Consider the following 13,945-nt stretch of genomic DNA (forward strand, 5'->3'; position numbering starts at 1 on the left):
CGGCCACCAACTGAGGAATTTTCAGCTATTCTGCAAGTATGTGTTCTCTAAAGGTGACAAGCTATGTCCATGATTCCTGATTGGTTAACTGGGAAGCCTGACTGGGGAGAGTTCAAATGCTTGAGTTTAGGCAAGTAAACTGTCCCAGTTTTAGGAAGGACTTTTCATTAATAAGCATGAAAGTGGCAACTCCTAAACCCAATCTGCTTCCAGAGATCTCTTGTGTTAAGCAACTTACCTGCAGGCCTTGCTGAGCCTGTAGGTGGTCCATCTCTCAAACATAAGCTGGACTATGAATTATTAAGGCAAATGAGGGAAAAAAGACAAATGGGGCTGGTTACCAGGAGGACCGATGGATGACTGGTCTCTGGATGTGACAGCCTTGAGTAAAGACACCCTTGAGTGTGAAGAAGGTGTTTCGGTACCGAAGGTATTCCTTGTACTTGTCTTGTTCTTTTGCATCTTGTTTCAGAGGCACTGTTGCTAATGGGATCTTTTTTTGGGTGACTGCGTTTTGTGGGAATATGGGTATTTTGCAGATGTGCTGTGATTCCATTCCTGAAAGGAAAACAGAATTCATTCCACTGAACATCCTTCCTAGATCATGGCACCATTAGGCTGAGCCTTATGGGTTAAGATGCCCACAGTAGCCTGGATGTTCCTTCACTATTGACAGATGTTCATTTCTGTTCGTTCTTTTATTTCACATGTACCTCTTGGTACATGGCATCTATGTAAGAAACAAGGAAAATTTTCTATCCACAAACCTACTCCATAGGAGTTTGATTGTGCTCACCTCATGCCAGGTAGTAAGTCAAGCTCTTTAAAATCATCCTATTGAATTAGTGCCACCCTGATGTGAACACAGTGGGGCCTCCATGTCTGCGGGTTCTGCATTGGAGGCATTATGGTTTGGGTATGAAGTCTGCCCCAAGATGCTCGTGTATCGAAGGCTTGAGCCTCAACACAATTCCCAGAGTTAGGGATTTGGGGAAGTGATTAAATCATGAGGGCTTTGACTTAATCAATGGATTGAACTGTCGCTGGATTCATAAGTTGATGTGTTATTGGGAGGTGGTGAAAACTGGGAGGTTGGGCCTAGTTAGAAGTAGATCATTGAGAGCATTCCTGTCCCCTGCCCTCCACCCCCGCCTTTCCCTCTCTGCTTTCTTCTGCAATGCCCTAGTGCCTTGATGCTCTGCTTTACCACTTCAGGCTCCTAGCAATGGAACCAGCTGAGCATGGACTAAAACTTTTGAAATCATGAACCAAATAACTCTTTCCTCCTTTAAATTGTTTCTCTAGGTATTTGCCATAGTGACGAAAAGTCTGACTAACACAGGAGTATTCAACCAACTGTGGATTCAACCAACTATGACTCGAAAATATTCAGGAAAAAAACTGCATCTGTACTGAATATGTAGAGACTTTTTTCTTGTCACTATTCCCTAAGCAAACAACTATTTACATATCATTTGCATTACCTTAGGCATCATGCATTGAGATGAGTTGAAGTATGCAGGAGGGTGTGTGAAGGTTTTAGGCAAATACTCCATCATTTTATAAAAAAGGACTTGAGCATCCTCAGATCTTGCTATTTACATTGGGTTCTGGAACCAGGGCCCCACAAAAGCCAAGGAGTGTTTGCATTCCTATTTTCATGAAATCAAAGGTAATACCTGGGGCTGGCACAGTGGCTCAAGTGGTAGTGCCTACCTAACAAGCATAAGGCTCTGAGTTCAGACCCTAGTGCCACCAGAAAAAAAATAGTTCAAATTTACTCAGCTTAAAGTGAGGCAGAATCAGGATTTAAACAGGCCTATTTGATTCTCAGGACTGTATCTTTCTAGGCTATATATAGACCAGCATTCCCCATCCTCTTTCATTACATAGAAATCTGTAAAGGCCTATTCCTATAAATTCTTATCACAGAAGATGTGATATTAAAAAATGATGTGCTTGTATGGCACTTTGAGATAAACTTACTAGGCTGCTTGCAGGGGAAGGCAATTATCCCAGGGGCTCCATCATGGCAACCCAGCAGAGCTCCTCTGAGGACTCTTTCATTTTCATCTCTGTGTGAAACACTTGTGGCAAGTTCTTTGGGAAGCTCTGCTATATCCCTTAGTATGTAGCAAACTAATTCCTAAAATGGAGAGAGCTGTCTTTGGACTTAGCAGATAATCAGTGCTCATCCCACATCTGTGAATTTGCCTGTTGCTAAAATTTACTTGTACCCATGTCAATATCCACAGCACTTTGGTGGCTATTAGGTTGCCTGTTATGCATATTCCCAGCTAAGGTCAAGGCAGCCAGACTTGGCCTTCCTGTTTCAGATGTACTGTAAACAACTGTCCTTCTCAGGGCCTACTTAGTGCCGTGTTTTGGGCCCTTTTGTGCTTTTTGTTGTTTCTGCTGTTTAAAGTGACTTGTGGAGTGTGACACTGAAGTGCTGTCTAGTGTTCCTAAGCTCAAGGCTGTCATGTGCCTGATGGAGAAAATACACCTTAGATAAGCTTTGTTTAGACATGCTGTTGACCAGGAACTCATTGTTAAGAATCAATAATATATAAGAAGTGAGGTGTCTTTAGACAGAAACACACACAGAAGTTTATACAGGCCGCTTAATGAAAAGGTCCTGACCAGATCTCACAGGAAGCTCTTTCTGTGAGCGACCCCTAGCAAAGTAGTTCAGTATTTACTAACTTAGTAACCCTCACTTCCACAAATAATGAGAATAAACTGTGCTATATTACCAGACAAGAACTGAATGAATGAAGAGGGTAAAGGAGGGTGAATATGGTTGAGGCACTTTCGTACATGCATGAATATGGAACATTGAAACCTGTCAAAGTCATTTGAAGAAGGAGAGTGGGAGAAGAGGGAGAATAATGGAGAGGATGAACCAAGTCAGGGTACAACATATGAATATATGGAAATGTCACAATGAAACCGCCTGTACAACTATCATATACCAATAAAATTTTTTTTAAGAGAACTAAAACGGTGATAGGCTCTAAAATCAAACACCAACTACAAGTTGACGCTGCCAGAGCACATTAACTCGAGGCCCTCTTCAGTGAGGCCTGTGACTCAGCACAGCCAAGGACTGTGGTTATGCCAGGGAGGCCAGGGGTGGTGGTTGAAGGGTGAGAGTACTTTCTGGCCCCAAAATGAACATGAAAACACCATTTCTTATAAAACAAAACAACAACCAAAACTAGAGGTAACCTAATAGATTCTCTTCTCAATAAAATCAGGGTCTTCTATTTTCCTGCTACAGCCAATTATCTGAGTCCATGATAAGAACCTGCGTGTATCAGCTTTCCAGGGCAAACACTTGCCACTTTGGAAACCTCAGAGGGACAGGTGTTTAAGTAGATTCTCTAGAAGTCTGAATAATGGTATCTGTCATATGGACCAACAAGATGGGTTCCAGAACTGACCCAGGGCAAATCTGTAGTGATTCAGCCAGTGCAGAAGAATGTGCTTGGCCTTCCTCTGCAGTTTCCGTAGTCTGATCGATGTCACAAGGTCATGCATAGGGCTTATGTCTGTTGCTGGATCGGCTGTATCTGAATCTGCTGGGTCTGCTGAACTTGAAGGCTTTAGAATAGGAAGATATGCATTTGAAATATTGAAAGGGGAACAAAATATTTCAAAGTTTTAAGTGTACTTTAATATATAGTAAAAGTTTTATTCATTAGATTATATAGGAGTCTAATTGTGAAAAGAGGTTTAATTGGCTTAATTTGAGTGAATCAATGTGGCAAAAACAAGTGCTATCTTAATGGAGTTTGTAGATAGAGTATGTTTTAAGTGGCCTTCCAAACATAACAAAATGGGCTTTTGAGTTTTTGTTTTGTTTGTTTTTCTGTTTTGGTTTTTGACTTTTTGAGACAAGATCTTGTTATGCAGCCCAGGCTGCCCTTTACCTCTCAGTCTTCCTGCCTTGGCATTCCAATTGCTGGGATTACAGGTGTGAGCTAGGATGCCCACCAAAAAAACCAAACAAACAGGCTTTTTAATGTGTCACTCTAATAAAATACATTTTAAATTTAAAACCAAAATGATTGAATTTCTCTATTCACAAGAATCTCCTACATATCAAGAAACTCCCACACCTGATAATAGTTTTTATTACCTCTTCCCACTACAAGTTTGCTGAATTCGTTAATCACAACCTACATAGATTTCTTTTCTTTTTTCTCCTTCCTCCTTCCCTCCATCCATCCCTCCCTTCCTTCCTTTTCTTTTCTTTTTCTTTTTGCTGGTACTGGAGTTTGAACTCATGGCCTTGCTCTTGCTAGGCAGGCACTCTACCACTTGAGCTGTGCCCCTAAGCCTTTTTTGCTTTGGGTCATTTTTCAGATAGAGTCTTGTGCTTTTTTTCTGGGGCTGCCCTCAGAGCATGATCCTACTACCTGTGCCTTCTGGGTAGCTGGGATCATAGATAGGAGCTACTGCACCTGCCCCAAGTGAATTTCTTATAGGTATATGTCACCTTGCTCAGTTGAAATTCATCTGTTTTTGTGTCTCAGTGGCTCATTCCCTTTTATTAGTGAGTGATATTGCATTGTATGTGTGTGCTGTGTTTTGCTGGTCAATGCTTGGGTTATTTCCAGCTTTTTAATATTATGAATAAAGTTGTCATGAACATTCATGTAAGTCTGTGTAAGCAGGTGTCTATTCTTGAGTGTCAATACCCAGGCATAGAACTGCACTAGTTTTTCATGTTAGACAGCAACAAAAACAGGTCACAAGAAATGGTTGGCCAAAAACAGTTTCCTAAGTGTCAGACATCCATTTATGAATTCTGTGTGCAGCTTCAAAAGTAGAGAACACAATGGTATACTCACTACAGCTTTTGGTGTTTAGTATGCTAACTCCGACATACCAAACCCAGCATTCATGTGAAAGCTCAAGTTATTGGGAGGGAATGAAATAAGAAAAAGCCCTTATCTGAAAATGTCGTGCTTTAACATGGCCCTTTAGAAGTGTAGTTCAAAGACATACGAACATCTAATAACCAAAAGAACCCATACGTCAGAACAATAAGCAAAAGAACCCATACTGAAAAGAAATTCAAAAACTAAATCGTCACAATTGAGAAGTTAATTCATTGTTCTTGCCTGCACAACTTTGAACATTTATTTTTGAGGGATAGAATGCCTGGGAAAACTGATGGTTGGTGAAGTTATTTACGGAAGTCATAGCAAGGGACTTGGATGATTCCTCTGTACCATTTATGAATGCACTGTATACATACCCCAATCTTTATTAAGAAAATGGTACAGGAAGGCTTTCATGCATGGAGGGAGTGTCCTTAATAAAGGCGGGAAAGTGGAGGTTTCATAACAGAAAATAATCATTCAAACATTCTGACTGCCCTTTCTGGGGGTGCCGCTCAGTGGTAGAGCCCATACCTAGTATATGGAAGGCCCTGGGTTTGATCCCTGGCACAGCAGAAACAAAAACAAACAAACAAAAACCCTGCATCCCTTTAGTAACAAGTTGTTGCTCTCTGATTTGGTTTCTTTGCTAATGTTACTCATAATGTTTTTATCTTTGTGAGTTTCTCTCTTCCTCTCTCTCTCTCCCTCTCTCTCTCTCCCTCTCTCTCCCTCTCTTTCTCCCTCTCTCTCCCTCTCTCTCTCTCTCTCTCCCTCTCTCTCTTTCGTTCTTGTACTGAAGTTTGAACTCAGAGCCTCATACTTGCTAGATAGACTCTCAACCATGGTTCTAACCCCTTCTTTTAGTTATGTTCTAGATACAGTCTCATATTTTTGCCCAGGGCTTGCCTTGGACTTGTGATCCTCCTACCTACACCTCCTGAGTAGCTGTGATCACAGGCAAGTGCCACCACACCTGGTTTATTGGGTTAGACCGTGTCTTGCTAACTTTTTACCAAGGCTGGCCTCAAACCTTGATCCTCCTGATCTCTGCCATCATGCCTGGCAAAAATATCCTTTCTTTCTGATTTCCAAAGTAATGTATTCAATACAAAAGTTTAGATATGCATCTTTCCAGTCTTTTAAAAATATACGTAAAAATATTTTTTCATGGACCCGTTTGCAATCACATAGCTGCTTTTTCACTACTTTCTCCTCAAACATAACCCACTCTATGAGCATCCAAAGGTCTTTGTGATACTACGTTCCTTGGAACAGCTGGGCATGGTGGTGCACAACTGTAATCCCAGCACTCAGGAGGCAGAGGCAGGAGGACTGTAAAGTCAAGAGCAGCCCGGGCTACATAGTGAGAATAAATAAATAATAAATAAAGATCAAAACCATCAGGTAAGTTTGTGGGACCAGGAACACATTCCACAACATGCAAGATGATCCTGTACAACTAAGAATTAACCTGCTCCAAATGTTGTTAATGTCCCCTTAAGAAATAAAGACACCTAGACTCATGATTTCATAGAATGTTAAATTTCAAAAGATGTTAGAAACCAAAACAAATGATCAACTTTTAATTTCATTAGGTAATGAAATTAAAATTACTACCATCTCTAATTGTTTCATAAAATACATTTTAATTTAACTTAATTTAAATCTCCCCACCCACCCAACAAAACCTTGTACATGAATGTTCACACCAGCTTTATCCAGAATAGCCAAAGACTGGGAACAACTCCATTGTCTGTGGGCAGGTGGGTGGGTAAGCAAAGTGTGTGGTGAGTCCACATATTGGAATGTGCTCATCTATAAACCATAAAGACACCCACCATGATATACAATATCACAGACAAATATCAAACATATTCTACTGAGCAAAAGTAGACAGACAGAAGAGAGTGCAAATTGGTCTACTTGGGTGTGTGATTATATTGATGTAGAACACTAGAAATAGTAATCTAAGTAATGGTGAGAGAAAGCAGATCAGTGGTTGTCTAGGCCTAGGAGATAGTGAACTGAAGGGAAGGAGTGCATGGGAACCTTTTGCTGTTATGGAAATTTTCTGTCATGATTTTTGGCAGTGGTTACATAAGTATAGTCATTTGTCAAAACTCATTAAGCAATACACTTAAAATAGCCACATTTACTTTTGTAAATCATATCTTAATAAATTTGATTTTTCAAAAAGTTAAATATACTACTTTTCACCCATTACAGTGCCCACTATTTAAACAAAATAGAACCACCCCCCAAAATAACACATGTTGAGGTAGAGAAATTGGAACTCTTGTGCACTGTTGATGGGAACATAAAGTGGCATCGTTGCTATGGAAAACAGTACAATGGTTCCTTACAAAATTAAAAATAAAATTATCACATGATGCAGCAATTCTCTTCTGGGTGTATACCCAAAAGACCCAAAGCAGGGTCAAAAAGAGATACTTGTACACCCAATGTTCATGGCAGCATTACTCATAACACCCAAAAGATAGAAGCCACTGACAAATGAGTAGATAAACAAAATGGTATGTATGGTTGTCCCTTGGTATCCAAGAGGATTGGTTCCAGCACCCCTGCAGATATAAAAACGTGCAGGTGCTCAAGTCCCTTACTGCATTTGCATAAAACCACACATACCCTCCTGTATACTTTAAATCATCTCTAGATTATAACCATACCTAATTAAATGTAAATGCTATAGAAACAGTTTGTATACTGCATTATTTAGTGAATAATAACAAGGAAAGGAAGTCTGTATATGTTCAGTGCAGATACAATTTTTTTCCGGAATATATTCAGTCCACCATTGGTTAAATCCGTGGATACAGAAGCCACAGACGTGGAGAGTCAACAGGGCTTAAAACAGAATGTTACTCAGCCAAACAGAAGGAAATTCTGGTACAGGCTACAACATGGAGGAACCTTGAAGACACTAGCTTGAGTGAAGGAAGCCAGTTGCAAAAGGGCAAATACAGTAAGATCCCATTCCCACGAGATACTCAGAGTAGTCAAACTCAGAGACAGGAAACAGAGGATTGGGGGAGATGGGGAGTTACTGGTTAATGGCAAGCTTCAGTTTTGCAAGATGGAGTTATGAGGATGACGGTAGTGAGAGCTGCACAGCAGTGTAAAGTACTTAATGCCATCAAACTGTGTACTTAAAACGGTTACAATGGCTTTTTTTCGAAGATAAATACAAAAAAAATCCCAAAACTCCCAAACAAACGTCAGACTTAAAGTCGTTATGTAAATGGGTCTACCTGTGTTCAACAGCTTGACTCACTGGCTCTCTAAAACAAATCCAGTCTATGTTAGAACTGTAAAATAACCTTGCATGCAGGGTTGAAATAGTAATTATTTTGCACTTACATCTTTGTTCTGTGCTGCAAATTCCAGGGGCTTGAGCTTTCTTTTGTAGGCCTTGAATAAGTCCTTGACTTCCCCAGAAGTGGGATTGATATCAGGGAGTGACTGAGAGAGATTATAAACTTTTTTCAGAAGTCATGGTTAATAAAACCCAGGGAGGCAAGACAGCTTGACCTAAAAGCACTAGTTATGGCAAAAATCACAAAAATTCAGCATATTCAAAAACAATTGTAGCAATTCTACAAAATGAAAATAAAGATCTTTTATATGTGTTCATATGCTTTCTATAATAAGTGTACTATTCATATAAATACACTCAAAATTTTAAGTTTCTAAAGGTTGATCAAGCTACTTCACTGTTTAACTATATGAAAGTAGAATATTGGTTTAATAGCTCATCTCTTGACAAACACAAAGTTTTAGCCGAGATTTCCTCTACAGAGACTTAGTGTAAGTATGAAACGATTATTTAGAGAAATTACTGTGGGCCAGAGTTTTAACAATACTCTAACATGGGTTTTTGGAACATTACTTATGCCCTAAAAAAGTGGATTTTTTGGAATGTTACTTATGCCCTAAAAAAGTACCTATAAACTGCTTTAATTTTGTATATTGCTTTCCAAAGCAATATATAAGCCCTATGCCATCTTTTAACAGATGATAAAAGAAATGCTAACAATTCAATCAGTTAGAATATGGATTAATTCTTTTTTTTTTTTGTGGTACTGGGGCTTGAACTCAGGGCCTACACCTTGAACAATCTACCAGCCCTTTTTTTGTGTATGTGATGAGGTTTTTTGAGACAGGTATTGGTGAATTATTTGCCTGGGCTGGCTTCAAAATGTGATCCTCCTGATCTCTGCCTCCTGAGTAGCTAGGATTACAGTCACTGGCATCCGACTGATATGGATTAATTTTCCTATGCTTAGGAACCATAGCCTTAGAAGGAACTAGGTGTTCTCTCTCCCCCAGCCCTAGGGATGTACCCCAGGGTCTCTAGCATGCTTGGCAAGTGCTTTACCACTGAGCCACACTTTCAGCCCCAATAGTAGAATTTTTTTAACTAGGCAAAATTCCAGCACTATTATTGTAGAAATTACCAGGTGATCCTGAAAGTTAGAATCTAAAAATCAGTCAATATTGCTCATCTGGACAAGGTGGTATTGTAAGGCGATCAAGAAACCTGTGGAGGTGGGTGTGGTGGCTCATACCAGTGATTCCAGTATGCAGGAGGATGAGATGAGAGGATCAAGAGTTCAAGGACAGCATAGGCCTGTCTCAAAAAAAAAAAAAGAAAAGACAAGAAAGAAAGCTAAGCATTGGTGGCTCATGCCTGTAATCCTAGCTACTCAGGAGGCAGAGATCAGGAGGATCACAATTTGAAGCCAGACCAGGCAAATAGTTCGAGAGATACTATCTTGAAAAACCCATCACAAAAAAAGGGGGTTGTGGAATGACTCAAAGTGTAGGCTCTGAGTTCAAAACCTAGTACCACAGAAAAAAAAGAAAGAAAGAAAAGAAAAGAAGGAAAGGGAAGGAAAAAGAAAGCAAAGAAACCTCTAGACCTACTGTGTCAGGTAAACATGGAGGCAAAGATTTGTGTTTTATGGGTGCCAGTGACAGCTCCAGGCTTTGGGGATGCCATTTGTAGATCAAAGTGATGGCAAAACGCCCAGCGATCTTCACAGTGATGAACTTATTCACCTGTGGACCACAGAAAAGAAGGTCAGGTTTTACAGGGTACTCATCCTCATCCGTCAAGTGGAAATCAGGTTGACATGCTTTGTGGAAGGACATTGGGGCCAACAGTCACTTCCTTCTTGACTTAATTCTGTTAAGTCAGGAATGGATTTGGGGTTTTGTGTTGCAAACTTATGGGGTGCTATGATTTACTGAGAGAAGGAAGATGATTAGGCAGAAACGACTGCAGCATATACTCCTGTCTTACAAAGAAGTTGGATTCACTTTAGACTGAGAAAACGCTAGGTGACTCAATCAATGGGTACTTCAGAGTCCTAATTTCAGTCCTGAGACATGAACAGTCTCTCCTGTACGACACACTTGAAAACATTTGATTTCCTTGGTGTTGAGGAAAACCATCAGTGGCCACCAAGTACGAAAACATTGTATAAGCCTCAATGTTACTGGGAAGCTCATTAAAGTTGGAGAGATTTTATAAATTATAAGAATGGAAAAGTAACAATAAGTGACTGAGTTCTTAAAACTTGAGTGAATCCTCACAGATCTGTAAAGCATATTTCAGGGTTGGGAATGTAACTTAGTGGTAGAATGCTCGCCTAGCATGTGCAAGGGTCCAGGGTTATATCCCCTGCACCACATTAAAAACAACAACAACAAAACCCAAAACACTTTGCGTAGGTAGCAAGGACTTTGGTTTTAGGTTCAAGTTATACTTCCTTGCTTCTTGATGGCTACAACATGAGGTAATTTGAACTGAATGATGTGCTCATCTACTAGGGATCCTGATTTAGCTATTTCTTTTTTTTTTTTTTAGGTAAAGGGTGAGGAAATCCTTACTTCAGAATAAGAAATTTTCACATAGAACTTTTCCTGATAGGTTCTCACCTACTCTTTACTTCCCTAATCCTCCACAACTGAACAGTACTTCTTTAAAAATCACCATTTAAAATGTGGAGGAGTGGGACATGGTGGCATCTACCTGAAATCCCAGCACTCAAGAAGTGAAGGCAGGGGGATGGCAAATTTGAGGTCAGCCTGGGATACGTAGTGACACACTGTCTGAAAAGCAGGAAAAAAAAAAGTCTATGTAGGACATAAGACCACCAAAATGATTTTGTAAATTGTGAGGAAGAGACCTAGACATCAGTCTCCTCAATAGCCAGTAACAGTGCTGTTCTGTGGAGCTCTAAGGCCAAGTCGCAGATATGAGCCAGGTGAGCAGTTTTCAATTTTTCTAGTAGATGCGTTAGAAGGAGTAAAAAAATCAGGTGAAATTAATTTTAATAAGATATTTTATAAATAAGCATATCCAAATAGTAGCATTTCAACAGGCAATACATATACAATTAAGATATTTTACATTTTTGCACTAAATCTTGGAAATGTGGTATTTTATAGTGATAGCATATTTCTAGGTTCAATAACCACAAGTGGCCAGTGACTGCCACACTAGACCTCACAGTTCTGTGTAAATGGTACTGTGAAGGTTGGTTGTTCAGTGAGCCACCTGCACAACCATATGCAGTGGCCCTGGACTGCTGCAGCCCATTTGTACATACACACACACAGAGTAACGATACATGCATGAAGGAAGTTAGCACAAAAGTTGCAGACTGGCAGTTCAGAAGTATTTGCTTTAGTCTCTTCAAACTTTGAATTATTTGCTAACTTTCAAATAGCAAGATGTTTCCATTAAAAACCTGGATTTTTTTTTTTTTTTTGTGGGTGTAAGGAATTAACTCAGATGCTCTACAGCTTAAAGCCACAATTCCAGTCCATTTTGCTCTGGTTCTTTTGAAGATGGAGTTTCATGAACTATTTGCCCAGGCTGGCCTCTAACCATGATCCTCCTCCTTATCTCAGCCTCCCAAGTAGCTAGGATTACAGGCATGAGCAACTGGCACCAAGCAAAAACAAAACAAAATTAAAAACCTGAATTTCTTGCATTTTTTTCTTTTTAATCATAAATGTAGCAACCTCAGACTTATATTTCCATGTGGCAAGTCTTCTGGCCATGAGTAAAGGCTGCCTCCTTTTCAGGTGGGACAATTTTCAGTTTGCTCCAGCTGCTACCCAGCAGGCTCACTCTTACCTTACCTGAAGTTGTGATCCTCAGTCCTACAGAGTTACACAACAACCTCTTACTAGGGTTAAGTTCTTCAGTGTGAGATTGAGGGGGAGGGGAATTTTGCCTTCAACCTTGTATACTTTACTATTTTGAACATGTGTTTATAGTAGGTCAGGGAAAATTTTCCAATACTAATTTTTTTAAATTGCTGTTTAAACCAACTGCTGCTTGGCAAAGACAAATCCATTAAGAAAGAACCAAGGAAATCGAAGGACTGAAATAAGAATTTATCACATCAACTGGCTGGCTGATAGCCAAACTAAGTAATTCAGTCTTCTCAGTCCTCTTTTTCCCATGATAGCGGGAAATAACTCAAAATAAATTATTGTCACAATATAAGTAGTAATCATAAGAATGATAAGTTGCAAAATTATACCCCAACTTCAACTGGACGATCAAGTTTCCCCTTTAGAGGCCATGTCCATTCTCTTATGATGTGTCCATGTCTGCTGGTCACCATGCCTCCGTCCTGATTGAACATCATTGCTATTATTTTCCTATGAAAAAGACAGAAATGGAATCCATTTAGAACAAGGGAAATTCAGGGCTTATTGATTCGGCTGAGGCAATGGAAGTTACAAGTTGCAGCCTTTAAGGACACAGGAATCCCTCTAGTCATGTTTCTAGAAGATGACTGCTCTCTGTTGCCCCAGTATCTTACTGGGAGAGAATGCTGGTGAAAACCAACTCAGCTGGTCAGGATATCCTTCTCAGAGATATATCCCTTCCCACCCCATCATCCCCATCTATAGGGTTGTAGAAATGAGTCCTGTCTGATGCAAATATCGCTTCCTTGTCAGGTGGGAGAAGGCTGTGAACTTGGTACCTTCAGATAAGCCTGGCATCAAACATACACCAGGATACAGTTCCCAGAGGTGGGCCTTAGTGATTTTAGACTCTGCCCAGAAGTCTGCAACCTGTTGTGGTAAGGAGGCTGTGGAAATGATGTGATTCAGAAGGCCTGGGCTCTGTGTTCTCAGTCTCACCTGTCAGCCAACATAGTCACACCAGCCAGGAGGCTGAATACTACTACCCAGTCACTGGCTCAGTGCTTGGTTTTTGGTTTCTGCTTTAATCCACAGGTGTTGGAATTTGTTCCTCCCCAGTGAAGGAGGGGCCTCTGACCACCATGACCCTTTGCTGCCAGAGCTCCTTGCTGTTTGAACCTTCTGTGGGTTCATGTCAGACCCTCTTTCTCTCCACAGCCCCCTCTTGTAGCCATCTCTCACTCAGACAGGATGGCACTGTCCCAAGACTCTGTGGGCTGTGATTGTTCCTTGTTTCCAGCCCCCAGCATAGCATAGTCTCAAACCATGGGCCCTCTCTCAAAATAGCACCTTTTTACAGCTCTCAGTAGTGAGGGGAGCCACAAAATGTCTTTCTTCGTAGAGGACAGCCTTTGACAATGGAGCAGTCATTGTTTCACCAAATCCCCACACTGGGTTTAGGGTTTGTGGAAGGTGTGGGTTTATCCTGCAGCTAGAATTGCCAGTCTGTCACTGGGGCCATCTGGCTTACCTTGTGATTGTGTCTTGGACTTCTCCTCCGGCTTCTTGGGAGTTGGGGATGGGGCTTGAAACTGTTTTCTGCTTTTTTCTGTTTCCTCTGTTTCTCCATGCTTTTCAGCTGTCCTGCCACCTCTTTCATGATTCCTGGTACTCTTCCTCTCTTTCTGTCTTCGGAATATAGCCTCTCCTTTGTTACCTGACTCTTCATTCAGAGTCAAAATGGAGGACACTTCTAAGCTGCCATCTTCCCTCACCTCTACAGTGTCACTGAATACAATTATTATGGCTACTTCATTTAGAATCCTGTCTGTCCCAGCATTTCAACCCCTTCCCCCAGT

General features: G+C 40.6%; 1 long non-coding RNA gene across 1 annotated transcript; it reads right to left on the bottom strand.

Annotated features, from left to right (window-relative positions):
- Nucleotides 1-8,272: 8,272 nt before the first annotated feature.
- LOC141425571 (uncharacterized) lies at nt 8,273-12,584 on the bottom strand. The gene is made up of 3 exons (XR_012450547.1): nt 12,476-12,584; nt 9,840-9,974; nt 8,273-8,375 (listed from the first exon to the last, which is right to left on the bottom strand). It is a non-coding gene; the product is annotated as an uncharacterized lncRNA (long non-coding RNA).
- Between the last annotated feature and the right edge of the window lie 1,361 nt (nt 12,585-13,945).

The sequence above is a fragment of the Castor canadensis genome, chromosome 8 (genome assembly GCF_047511655.1).
Source record: "Castor canadensis chromosome 8, mCasCan1.hap1v2, whole genome shotgun sequence".
Lineage (NCBI taxonomy): Eukaryota > Metazoa > Chordata > Mammalia > Rodentia > Castoridae > Castor > Castor canadensis.